Source organism: Lycium ferocissimum, chromosome 8 (genome assembly GCF_029784015.1).
Source record: "Lycium ferocissimum isolate CSIRO_LF1 chromosome 8, AGI_CSIRO_Lferr_CH_V1, whole genome shotgun sequence".
Lineage (NCBI taxonomy): Eukaryota > Viridiplantae > Streptophyta > Magnoliopsida > Solanales > Solanaceae > Lycium > Lycium ferocissimum.
Window position 1 is genome coordinate 12034848 of NC_081349.1, and position 13410 is coordinate 12048257.

Sequence of the window (13410 nt, forward strand, 5' to 3'; positions counted from 1 at the left end):
AACCCAGTAACCCTGGGGTAAGGTATTTTTTTAAAGTATTCCCCTCTTGTTTAAGGGGAAAGGAAAAAGGAAGGGAAAAAACAGGGGGAAAAATTCCCAACATGCCCCGGATTGCATCTATTATTCAATTGCGAAGGAAAGAAGAAGAAACCCGGATTACCTATAGAGGAATGACGTCCCCGGTGTTAAGATTAACCCGGTTTAAACCCCAAGGTAAGGGGTTTTTGAGGAAGGAGGATTAAAGCAATAGGGAGGGGCCCGGGGGTAATCCGGAAGAAGTTTTTGGGGTTTTTTGTGTTGAAATATCGGGGGTCTTATACAACTGAAAGAGGGTGGGAGATAATAAACACAAAAGCAGATTATATTCGGCTCTAAAAAGAGAGTCAGGGGAAACGGGTTATTATGGGGGCGATTCTCATTTTAAAAGGTGATTCAAAAATGGAAAAGGAGGGGAGGAGACTGATTAACAATGACAAACTGCAATTGCCTTATTTGAGAAAAAGATCATGCAAATGAAGAATGACACTCGAAAGAAGTACCGGAATTTCTATGCCCAAATCCTATGAGAGGAGGGCATAGGGATTGTTTATACTAACTGTTTGCTTCATTTTGCAGGATTAATACACACCAGAGATGCACATGCACTAAACATCAATCAAGGAAACATGAAACAACTAACTCAACAAGGGAAAGGAAAAATTTCTGTATCTTGCAACATATTCTTCCAACAAGTTATTGGTAGATGGGTGGTATTAGTGCCAACAGGTGCTCATCCCATCGAACAAAAGCTAGAAGGAAGTAATAGGATGCAGAAACAGAGGGACACACGAATGCATCACGCAAAATCAATGAACAAGCATCGGAAAGTAAAGGAAACCCATACTTATCAACATACATCAACATACCAAACTGGGTACAAGCAATTTCAACAAACAATCAGGGATACTAGGATGAAAATAACAGCACATAAGAGAAAAAAACAAAATCCAACCAAAATGGAGCTCAACACCAACTTTGACGACATCATGAAGATACATCAATTACACGGCAACAACAAAAGGAAACCATCTAGAGCAGTGGGTACATACCAGATGAAATACTCGGTACAATCATTCTCTGGGTGATACAAATGCAAATCAAGATCCATAGCTTTAATAGCCGGCATAAAAGCTCACAAATGCAGTTCCTAAATCGGAAGGGAGAGGACAAATTTCAGCTCAAGCTTACTCAACAAAGATTCAAATCTGTAAAACAAAATCAACCGGCTTAAAGAGGTGAAGCAAAAGAGGGAAAAGAAGATTCAACACATCATGAGCACCTTAGATTGCAGATGAGGATGAGCAATGGCAAAATCGATCTCCATTCAGAAGTGAAGAAGAAGATCGATACATTTTCAACACTTTACCTTTATTTCTAGACTCTCTAATAAAATAGTTGGTGGGGACCAAAATCCACTAACCTTAATTTTTATTTTTTATTTTTTAAAAAAAAAACTTTAAAAAACTGATTTTCTTGTAATGTTTATAGGATATGGACGGTTGCAAACATTTTCGTTGGGAAGATAGCATTCCCGTGTATAACGGTGGCGGCGAAGTTTAAAAAGCCTCCTGTTGATAGAGATACAGCGACCTCACGTATCACTAGAGATACCGTGAAGGTTGACTTACAGTTTAAGCTTATGGAAGTTCAAGAAAAAATTGACTTTTTGGAGGTGATGCTTAAAGAATCCAAAGAAAAACAAAGGTTTCTCAAGGCTAACCTTAGAGACACTCAACAAGAGAAAAATGCTTTGAAAGAAAAACTAAAATTTTGGAAGATTATTTGTGCTATCTTGTTGTTGTTTATTATTTCTATGTATTATTTATTAAGTTTAATATTTCTATGTATTTTGTTTTTTTATGTATTTTCTATTTAGTTGGTTATTTTTATGTACTTTGTTTTTACTAGTTGCACGTTTTCATTTATTATGTAATCCGCACCCTTTATGTACTAATTTATTTGTTTTTTTTTTCTTTTTCAAATTGTGAATTGTTGAACTTTTTATGTATTATTAACTCTAAAAAGCTTATATAAATTAATAATAGACTATAACAATCAAAGCAAATTAAAAACATACTAAAAAAATTCAAATTGATAACTTCATCATAAACTAAAAATTACAAATTAACCGCATGAGTCCGAAACTTAAATGACCCAAAATCTAAGAGAGTGAACCAAAATAACCTCTACTCATCATCAGAATAGAAGTCCTCAATATCGTCCTCAGAATAATATTTTGGGTTTCTTAAGACATATCTTCTTTCTGTAGATGTTAATTCTCTACCTGATGATGCTTGTTCTTCGACCAACTTTAACATGTAAAATCAACAATGTCTTGCTAGCATTTTGTTATTTTCTTTTCTAACCCTTTGTACGGCAAGCTCACATGTTTCTGGACCTACTCGAGGCATGGTCATTGAGTACCTTGTTGGGATTTGAGCGTTGAGATTTTTCAAGTCACGAACAAGACGTTCTGATTCGGCATGCCGATATGCCCATTCTCGGCGTAACCCGCAATAATATTCTCGTGGATCTGAATATTTCACGCTGCAAAAATCATCATTACGCTCTATAAGAAGGTGGGGTTTCAAATCGTCTAGTTTGAAATCATTGTTATTAAGAAAACTTGTTTCACCGGAATAGCTGCTATGATTTGAACTATCATCACCACTGCTATTTGAATCATTTGGAATGAATAAAGACCAATCTACATTTCTACTACTTGACATTGAATATGTTGTAGTCTAATAACAAATGAAAGGCTACTTATATAGTTGCAAACCCTCAAGTACCCTTGGGGGGTGGTCATTATGACCCTACCTACTTACTTTATTATAAAAAAAATATTAATCTTCATCGGACATCTCACAGTCCGAATCCCACTTGGATCTGAATCTTACGTAACCATGTTGACCATATTCTACCCTTAGGCAATGTATTTTCATCTGGTTGTTCTCTTCGCGAAAACGGTTAAGAGCAAAATTCAACTCTTGTGGAGTGCCACGAGGCATTGACATAGCACGTTTTTTTGGGCGTTTAAGCCCTAATGACCTCAAGTTTTGTTCAAGTGCTGCAGCCTCCCTGACACGCCAATCCCACTCCTCTCTCATTGTGTTATTGTATTCTAGATTGAATCTGTTATTTGGGTTATTTGAGTATTTAAAATCATTATCTAGTTCTCATGTTCTACCCATCGTTTCGAATATGTCTACTGGGGTAAAACATGTAATAGAACCACTATCAGCAAATTGGGTATAGAATGACATGATAACTCGTTTTAATGTGAATGCTCGTTGTTCATCAATCATGTTATATACTACTCCTTAATTTGACAACACTATGATTGATTTGACAACACAATGCTGCATTATTTGACCACTTTGTATGACACTTAATTAGATTGCGCAACATTTAAATGCGCAAAATATGAGTTTTCAGAATGACATGCTTGATTTGACAACACTGTGCTGCATAATTTGACTGTTTTTTATGACACACTTATATTGCGCAACATTTAAATGCGCAAAACATGAGTTTTAGAACACTATGCTTGATTTGACAACACAATGCTGCATTATTTGACCGCTTTTTATGACACTTAATTGCGCAAAATATGAGTTTTCAGAATGACATGCTTGATTTGACAACACTACGCTGCATAATTTGATCGCTTTTTATGACACTTATATTGCCCAACATTTAAATGCGCAAAATATGAGTTTTCCAACACTATGCTTGATTTGACAACACAATGCTGCATTATTTGACCGCTTTTTATGACACTTAATTATGTTGCACAATATTTAAATCTGCAAAATATGAGTTTTCAGAATGACATGCTTGATTTGACAACACTATGCTGCATAATTTGACCGCTTTTTATGACACACTTATATTGCGCAACATTTAAATGCGCAAAATATGAGTTTTAGAACACTATGCTTGATTTGACAACACAATGCTGCATTATTTGATCGCTTTTTAGGACACGTAATTATATTGCGTAATATTTAAATGCGCAAAATATGAGTTTTCAGAATGACATGCTTGATTTGACAACACTATGCTGCATAATTTGACCGCTTTTTATGACACACTATACTTGATTTGACAACACAATACTGCATTATTTGATCGCTTTTTATGACACACTATGCTTAATTTGACAACACTATGCTGCATTATTGACCGCTTTTATAATACACTATGCTTGATTTGACAACACTATGCTGCATTATTTAACCGTTTTTTATGACACACTATGCTTGATTTGACAACACTATGCTGCATTATTTGACCGCTTTACACACTATGCTTGATTTGACAACACGATGCTGCATTATTTCACGAGTATTATCCTATTGCGCAGTGTTTCCATGCGTAAAAGGAGTATTGCTCAGTGTTTTCATGCGCAATAGGGCTTAATCCCACGTTTTTTAAATGTTCACTTTTGCGCTCAAGTTTTTTCTATTTAATATGAATGTTGGATGAGGTAAAAAATCATCCATTTCTAAGTTTAAGTCTTTTAAGTTCTTGAAAAAAACCAAACTTCAGAGAAAAAATGTCTTCTCCTCCTTCAACTGTTAAGGTTTCTTTATTTTTGGATGGAAGTATACTTGATGACAATAATACCGTTCGTTATAGTATCAAACCACAAGCCCATGTAAATTTTTGAAAAACCTTGAATTACCAAACATTAGTCAATTACATACACAAAATAATGGAAACTAATCCCACTCAGTATGGAGTATCTGTAATAGGCAAATATCCACACACCGTTTCACAAGGTTTAGTGCTTTATGGTGTGTGAAATATCAATGATGATGACTCTTTGAGGGATTATTTGAGGGCACCGGAAGAATATAGAGATTCAGTCGCCATTAAAGTTCAGCCTACTAATGGTAACACTTATGGGGACTTTAGTTCTTATGGAGACATTTTGACGGGTCAAGTGCCGCTGGAAACTCTAAGCCAATAATTTATAATTTAATCAAACTTACACTGAAAATTGGTAAATATCCATTTTTAAATTATTATTTTGTGTAGTAGCACGTGTTTATTTTATTTATTGGTAAATATCCATTTTTTGTATCTTTGTAGGGGTTATACACACATATGAGTAATATTGGGCAAAACTCTCAGTTCGGTGGCGTTGATATTTCTCCAAACCAACAATTTATTCAAACTTACAGTGAAAATTATTCACAAAACCCGCCAGTGGTACCAAATGTTGATTTTGGGCAATCCTCTCAATTTGGTGGAATTGATCTTTCTCCAAACTATGACAGTATTGATCAATATCGGTAGGTTCATCACCTTGATATTAAATAATCCATATATATTTGATGTTGGTATTTAAAAGATGTTACTTTTCGTGTAGGAAGAGGCCTTTCTTAGTGAGACATCATCAAGTGAAAGCGAAGAATTACCGAATAATGCAGAAGTAACCGATGATGATGATGATGATGACGAAGAGATCGATGTTCCATCTGGTATGCAGCAAGCAAATTTAATAGAAATGATGCAAAGTCCGATGCCCAAAAACCCAACTCCCAAAAGCCCAATGCAGTGGCATTCTGACCATATTCCATGTCTTGACAATCTTCGAGGTCGTACGGATGCCTTTGTCTTCACCAGAGAAGATGATCAAAGTCGTCAAAAAATGTGGAAAGAACCGGACGATCTTATAAACGATGATTGCTACCTTGAAAAAAGGATGATGTTCGAATAAAAAAAGGCATTGCAAACGGCTGTCAAAATTTATAGTTATAAGGGAATGACGGAGGATAGGGTTGATGATTCAACTAGAAAGATATGGAGACTAGTTTGTAGACGACAATATCAAGGCTGTCAATAGATGCTTTAGGAAATTGTTAAGCCCGATGGTATGTAGGTTATCACAAAATTCCACCAATGTCACACTTGTGATATGGGAGAGAATCAAGCAGATCATTTTAATTTAGATACAAATATGATTGCTCAAGTGTTACTTAAAGACGTTGCCGAAACCCCAAGGTAACCTATTCGACCTAGTTCATTATAATTCTTACATCAATTAAATTATCATTGCTAAATGTTGTTCGTTTAAACTTGTGCAGGATCCCCATCAAAGATTGCAATAGAAACGTTAAGACAATATCATAAAACGATAAGCAAGAGAAAGGGATATCTCGGGCGTAGGGGTGCTTTTGAGATGATTCATGGAAATTGGGAGGGCTCTTTCCAGATGTTGCCGAGGTATATGGCAGCTCTAAAAAAATTCAATGCTGGTACTATTGTAGAGTGGAGGCTTCTGCTCGGTAATATTTTCAACTTTGTGTTTTGGACATTCAAACTATGTATTGATGGTTTTGCTCACTGCCGACCAGTCATATCCATAGATGGAACGCATATATATGGTGTATACGACATTAAGCTACTGATTGCAGTAGGAATGGATGCCAATGGGTCGATATTCCCTCTTGCTTTCGCAATTGCCGCTAACGAGAGCAACGAGACATGGGGAATGTTTTTGACATATTTGAGGCGGTATATTATTAAGGATCGTATGGCCACATGCATGCTATCTGATCGACATCAAGCCATTGTAACGACCTGTTTGGTCGTTTAAGCACTTTTGGACTCTTTTTGGCTAAAATACCCTCCCCTTATTTTTAAAAGGTAATTTTTTTTAGTTGCGGGAGTTGATGGCACTGTGATTTAATTGACTGGTAAATTTGAAAATACTTATTTAATGTGTGTGCATATATTTATTAATTTGAATATTATTTGCACATATATATAAGGCATGAGGTGAGAGTATTTATTTTTTTGGCTAATATGCTAATGGATTGGTTGACTAAAGTGCAACTCTTTAGTTATTAAATGGTAAAAGAAGTGGGTCAAGCCCACCATCCCTTCTCTTTACGTCATTGCTCTTAGGGTGTATTAGGAATAAGTGAACCTATTTTTCTAATACCTAGTATACGAATCAAAAAGAAAAGCTACATATATTCGGCTAGGTAAGGGAGAATAGTACTTGGGGAAAGAGGCAACTAGAAGCAATTTCTATGGAAGAGAGTTGAGGCAGAATTAGATATGCTTCATTCATATTTTGGTTAGCATAATAATGACCTGATGATTGAGAAGTAATGATAAAGTAATGATTAACAAATCATTCTGGGCAATATTGATAGAATTATTGTGGTCCATGTTCCCTGTACGTTTGCTTCCATTATTTAGATGTAAAGTCATTCTTTTCGTATTTTTGTTTATGGTGTTCGAAATTGTCTTATGCATGCTGTGTTTCAATTTCAATTTTTGTATATAATGGATTTATGTAATTGACTTTAGGTGTATTAGGTCATATGTACAACTTAAAATTCATGGTATTTGAAATACGGGAAGCTAGATTTTGGACCGAATTGACTAATTTTCTGAATATACGACTCTTAGGTTACGGGTAAAGTGATTTTTAAAGAAAATTTTAGTTTTTCCCTTGTGGGCCCGTGGTCACTTTTTAAGGTCGTTTTTGGGTTTCGAATATAAGTATAGCAATATGGGTGTCTTTAGATTCGTATTCTAACGTAGATCGCATATTTGACAGATTTCGATCTCTCAGAGGCTCTACGCAAAGGGAAGGCGTTGGTTTAATTGTTCGTGGCACCCGCTCGGCATTGAGGTAGGTTACGATCTACTTTAGTTAGACTCTGATTAGAGAATCGTATGTAGTTGTAGAAAGTGACGGGGATAGCATGATAGGCCTTCGGGCATGAAGTGGAGGTGAATTTTAATTAGGTTGGTTATGTCAGCTGTTATGTGGCCTTGTTGCCAAATGTGTTATTTTTACGTGATTATCACCTGTTTGTATCTCCGTCACATACTAGCTCACTCATCACATGAAAAGGAATGGTAATATTGATAATTGAACAGTAGACAGTAATATGACTTGTACTTGTTGATTTTATATTGGTGATATTGTTGAGACTGATATCATGCATGACATGCTTTCCATATTATTATTGTGATGATTGGTGAGGTGAGTGATTGAGAATTCCGAGGTCTTTGCCGGAGATTGAGAGTGACAGAGAGACTGCGAGGTCTTTGCCGGAGATTGAGAGTGTCAGAGAGACTCCGAGGTCTTTATCAGAGATTGAGAGTGATTGATAGCCTCCGAGGTTTTACCGAAGAGCATGAGTGGTACATGGACTTCGCGGGACCCCCATGGGTCATGGCTTTGAGGCATTTCCCTTAGCACGTGTGTACGAGAGTGGATTAAGAGAGGTGATTATTGCATTGCATTGCATTCGTTCACTCATATATTTGACTGAGCATTTGGTGAACGATATCTGTCTTGGTTAATTTCATGATTCCTTTACACTTTACTTGTATATGATATGTGACCATACCAGTTTGCTCTATGTGCTACTTGTTAATTTCCACTTCTTCATGCGTTATCTAATCATTGTCAGCCTATTATGCTTAATGGTACTAGTGTTGTACTAATACTACTCTTGCTGCACTTTTTGTTGAGTGCAGAGTACGATCTAGGCTCCAATTCTATGCCCCGTGGCTGATACGCGAGGGTGACATCTTTTAGTCATTCAGGATGAGCTATTTGGTCATCCGTGGCCCCTTAAGGGCCCTCTTTATTTATTTTTGTTTTTGTATTCCACAGATAATATGTAGCCTTCGGGAATTTTCAGACTAGTATTCCGGACTATGTTTAACGCTCTTGTACCCTTTGACCAGATTTTGGGGATGTCGTGACATTTCTAGTTATGATTGTTGACACCCAATTTTGTCCCGCCTTTTTTCCAAAATATTTATTTGCGAATAGTTATGTATACCTTACTACCATTATTTGCTTTCTATTAATATGGTCGTTTTCCACTGTCCAACTATAGTCATCGCCTATTATCGTTATTATTATTATTATTATCATTATTATTATTATTATTATTAATATTATTATTATTATTATTGTTATTATTATTATTATTTTATCATCTTTTTGAGCACTTAATATTATAATTATTTATATTATTATAATCGTCATCTTATTATTATTATTATTATTAATATTATTATTGTTTTTATCATTAATATTATTTTTTATTATTATTACTATTATTATTATTTTTCATCATACTGCGAGCACCTAATATTATAATCGCGATGGTCGCTTTTAACATTTCTATTTACCGTCTTATGTCAAACGAATCGCATTTATTTTATACAATTAGACAATAGCATTTACTTACTTTTAAACCTTATAAACATTATCGCGCAACTATTATAGTAACTACTATTAATTATACTTTGCATTGCATAATTTATTCAATTAAGCACATGTTAATATGTAATTCATTAAAGGATGTTTAAATCCTTATTTGAAGCCCACGAAATTAGAGAAAGGGAAGCCCATTTTTTAGAGCCCAACCTTGAGGGACCCATTTCGGACCCACAAATCCTTTTTCTTCCAAACCTATTCTCCTATGCGACGGCGTCCCTTTCACTTCCTTTCCTCTTGAAGCAAAGCTTCGATCTTTGACGTCAATAGCGGATGTTTGCCCTTCCATTTTGCGAAAATCTTCGGATCTTGGCGTGTTCAGCGGCAAGAGGACGACTCATTTCAGCAAGTATACACTCCAACGTCCTTGTCTGATCCCTTTTCTTTTCAAGCAACGCTCCAAGACCATCAGCCATGGCAGATTGTGGTCTTTCCATTTTCGTGAAAGATGACAGCCCCCCCTCATCTCTCCTCTTTAATGGAGTCAACGGAAAAAAAAAACAAAAGACTTTTCAAATCTCTGAGAAAAATCAATCTGCAGAGATCGAATTTGACTTCAAACGGCTCTTGATTTTTCGTTTTGGAGCCAAAAAGTTTGAAATCCGAAAACCCTAACACTAGTTGGCAACTATAAATGTTAGTGTTTGCCTCCATTTCAGGCAAGTCGAAACAGAGAGAGCTCGCTCTTAAAAAAAAAAAAAAAGCAAGAAACATTCACATATCATTCACAACTACTATATTTTTCCCTTATTGGTTTGGAACTTTGACTTAACGCGTGCGTGTCCGTGTTCGTCGGCTTCGAGCGTGGATCCGTGGCATAAATCCCTAGTTCACAGCACCCGAAAAAGGTCAGTGCTATTCCTTTCTTTCTTGCCATTTTGCTTAGATCCTAATGTGTATTAATGGTTCTGTGTTTATGCGTTAGAAGTGCTTTTAGTTTTTGAGATGCTTTTTCATATCATAGATGTCATTAGAATAAGAAATTTTCATTTATGTTGCATACACTAAAGTCATTACTCTATAATCGATTTTTTCTTATTTTGGAAAACATGGCCTAAGATTTCAGTGTCACTATTATGTAAAAGCAGGAAATTTGTTTTTCTTTCCAGTGAAAAAAATACTCCCCTGTATGTATTAGTTGCTATCCGTGTTAGGATATAGATTAGTGTTCGTTCTTTACTGGTTTAAGGAATATTTATAACTTGCGAAAATATGTTTTGTAAATAGCACGTCGTTAACATTTTATGAGAAAACTGCTTCATCAGTAACGTATAATGTATGTTATTCTGTTGAACGTGCTGGAGTGTAATGAAAAGAGACCATGTCCTTTAGGATTCTCAAGCAATGTGTTGTTTGCACAAAAGTAATTTTCCCTCCTTCTCCTTTAATTTTGCGATTCTGTTTAGCCTCATTGTGTTATTAGTTTTATGGTGTTCGTGTTTTGTTATCATCTCTAGTTATGTTGGCTGTAATGTTTCTTTTTTTGATAATTCTCCTAAGTTCTGTTTCCTGCCTATTTGAATCTAGCATGAGTATAGGTTGGTTGATTTGATTACATAATTGTTTGTGTGTTTTGGCTTTAAACTTCTCCACTGTGTTAGCCTAAAAACAAGAAGTCATGTATGGGGTCCTTAATTTTAGAGGCTGTACTTGAATGTAGTTTGCATTCGATCTATTTGTTGTTGTGCTATTGATTAACTGCTGCATATCATGATAGTTATATTTGAGGTCAAGATCTGCTGAATTTTAGGGTCGTTTACACATCATTTTTAGGCTCAAAGTGATGTACTTTTGGCTGCACTGTTCAGTTGGCTATTAGTGTATTCTTGAGTCTAATCTCGACAACCTTAAAACCAATATTGATATTCTTTTCAAAAATTGTAATTCTGGACATTTTAGACTGTTTTCTTCCCAAAATATCAAAACCAATATTTTGGCTATCCTAACCTTCTTTTGGAATAACAACCTATTTGTTAACTTGGATAAGTTAAGATGTTAATATAGAAGTATTCTATTTCGGTTTGTTCGATGAAAATTTTGTATGTCGGATCCTCATTCTTCACCCTTCCTTTTCTTTGCGTGACTTGATGAAATCTCCCAATCCCAAATGCTTCCTGATTTGCTACTGAACCTTGGAAAAATTTGCTATATTTGTGAGCTACTATGTTGTTGTTGATCTGTTCAATTTGGGATATTGGAATCCTTGAAAAGCTCCTACCATGGGTTGTTTCCTCTGATTGCTGCTATACTTGTTGGTTGAACCACGGTTACATTTCATATGGCTGTTGCTATCTTGAAATGCCCTTTTGTGGGGCAAATTGTTGCTGCATTCTCGGGCTGAATGCCTGTTGTGTTTTGGGCTGAAAAATGCCATTTTTGAGGTTATTGTTGTTGCTCTGCACTTTGGAGACTCTAAATGCTGCACTTGGGGATAAAAAGGTTGCTTCCCTGTTGCTATTTAATGTGTTACTTTGCTGCATTTGTTTGGGGGGGGGGGGGTGAATTGAGTTGTATCCTGGAAATATTTGGAGCAAGAAGTACTGCATTTACTGCAGATATGTGGCTGTAGTTTAGATCTAATTCGACATGGTTTTTTGAGAAATAATCAGCCATATTTCAGGCAGATTTGAGCAAAAAAATAACTTCTAAGTTTTTGGGTCATTTGCTGTGGTCTTTTTGAGACAAATACTGCTGCCTTTTGGAGGCCAAAAGCTGCTATGTTTTGCTTAAAATTTGGAGTGCAATTGCTGCACTTAAACTGCTGCATTTTTGCTAGTGTTCAGATGTTACACTTGCTCTAAAACCCACTGATTTAAGCAGATACTACCAAGGGCCGATGAAAAAGTATTTAACTTGAGTCCACATTTTAAAAGAACGGATTTCTATACTTGATTGAAAGTTTACTGATCTGAATATGTTTAACTTAGCAAATGTGCTTTCTCTTAATCTACCCTGTCCCTAAAAAATGATTCGCATAGTGATTCTTTGAATCCTGTGGATTTTAGTTATGCTTGTAATTAAGTTTCATGTTTGTTTTTCTTTGTTGGACTTGACTGGTCATTGTTTTAGAATTCGCCTTTGTCTGTTATTTTCCTTATTAAATCTGTTTCATTTCCTAATTCCCATTTTTCTTTTCTTTGTTTTTCATGGCATATGGGAGCACGCTTGAGTTGGGCGAGACTCAAGTTTTCCGATAGGCGAGAAATTTGCATTTCTTCCTTCATACGCATGTCGCGCCTGCTTCGCGACATCTCCGAACGAAGGCGGGTGAAAGGGCGAGATGACTTTCCATCTCTCAGTATCCATAATCTTCACTCCTCTACCCGAACGTGAAGTGGGAGCGGGGAATAACTTTATGATAGTCTTCTTATTATAACTTTGTTATGTTTTATTCGTTTGGTTATGCTTGGGATATTTTAGTTTTCTTAGAAGAACACGGCCTAGAACATTATGAGTTTAGAAAGGGTAGTTTATAAAGGGGAAATTAGTGGTTAACTATTTATTTTAAAGTCCCGTCTAATTCCTATAACTTTTTTTATTTTATTAGAATCTAAGTATGTATAACGTTTCGCTAAATTTTCTTTATGGTGAAAGTCCCTTATGAGATATCCATTGTTAAATAAGTATGGGCTGAAGTCTATTTTTTTTATAGAAAGGCAGCTTCGTTTTTTTTCAATTCCGAAAAGAATTAATCAACTGAAGCAATTTTTGTAAAAAACCTATGTCCTTTTTTATATCATATTTTTTAGAATAAACTCATCTTTCATCATTAATGTATTCATATACGTAATTCTCACTCAAAACTCAAAATTGTTAAATTTTCTTTTTTTTTAAAAAGCGATTAATTTAGGTGCAATTTCTTAAATTCATACAAGGTATTGTGGAAGTACTTTTATTTGAAACAAATGACATTAAGATGTATGATTTATAAAAGATGATTTTCGGTCTTTTTGAAAATAGTTATTTCTTTATTTAAGTCTAGAAATGCATTATGTTATTTATTTGCAAAGTTCTCTATTTTAATTACCTATATACTTTTATGAAATCCCTTTTCTTAAATTATTTATAAGATACTAATTTATTGTACTTCGTCACAATCT

The 13410-nt window shown here is 35.2% G+C and overlaps 1 long non-coding RNA gene across 2 annotated transcripts in view; it reads right to left on the reverse strand.

Moving 5' to 3' along the window:
• LOC132066620 (uncharacterized) overlaps positions 1-1420 on the reverse strand; it is a 2256-nt gene extending 836 nt beyond the window's left edge. Inside the window, exons 1-2 of one of the 2 annotated variants that reach the window (XR_009416885.1) lie at positions 1319-1420; positions 1089-1186 (exon numbers count right to left, since the gene is read on the reverse strand). This is a non-coding gene — a long non-coding RNA (uncharacterized LOC132066620). Of the gene's footprint in view, positions 1-1088 lie in introns of both variants that reach the window. The other variant, XR_009416884.1, reaches the window with a different exon arrangement.
• Between the last annotated feature and the right edge of the window lie 11990 nt (positions 1421-13410).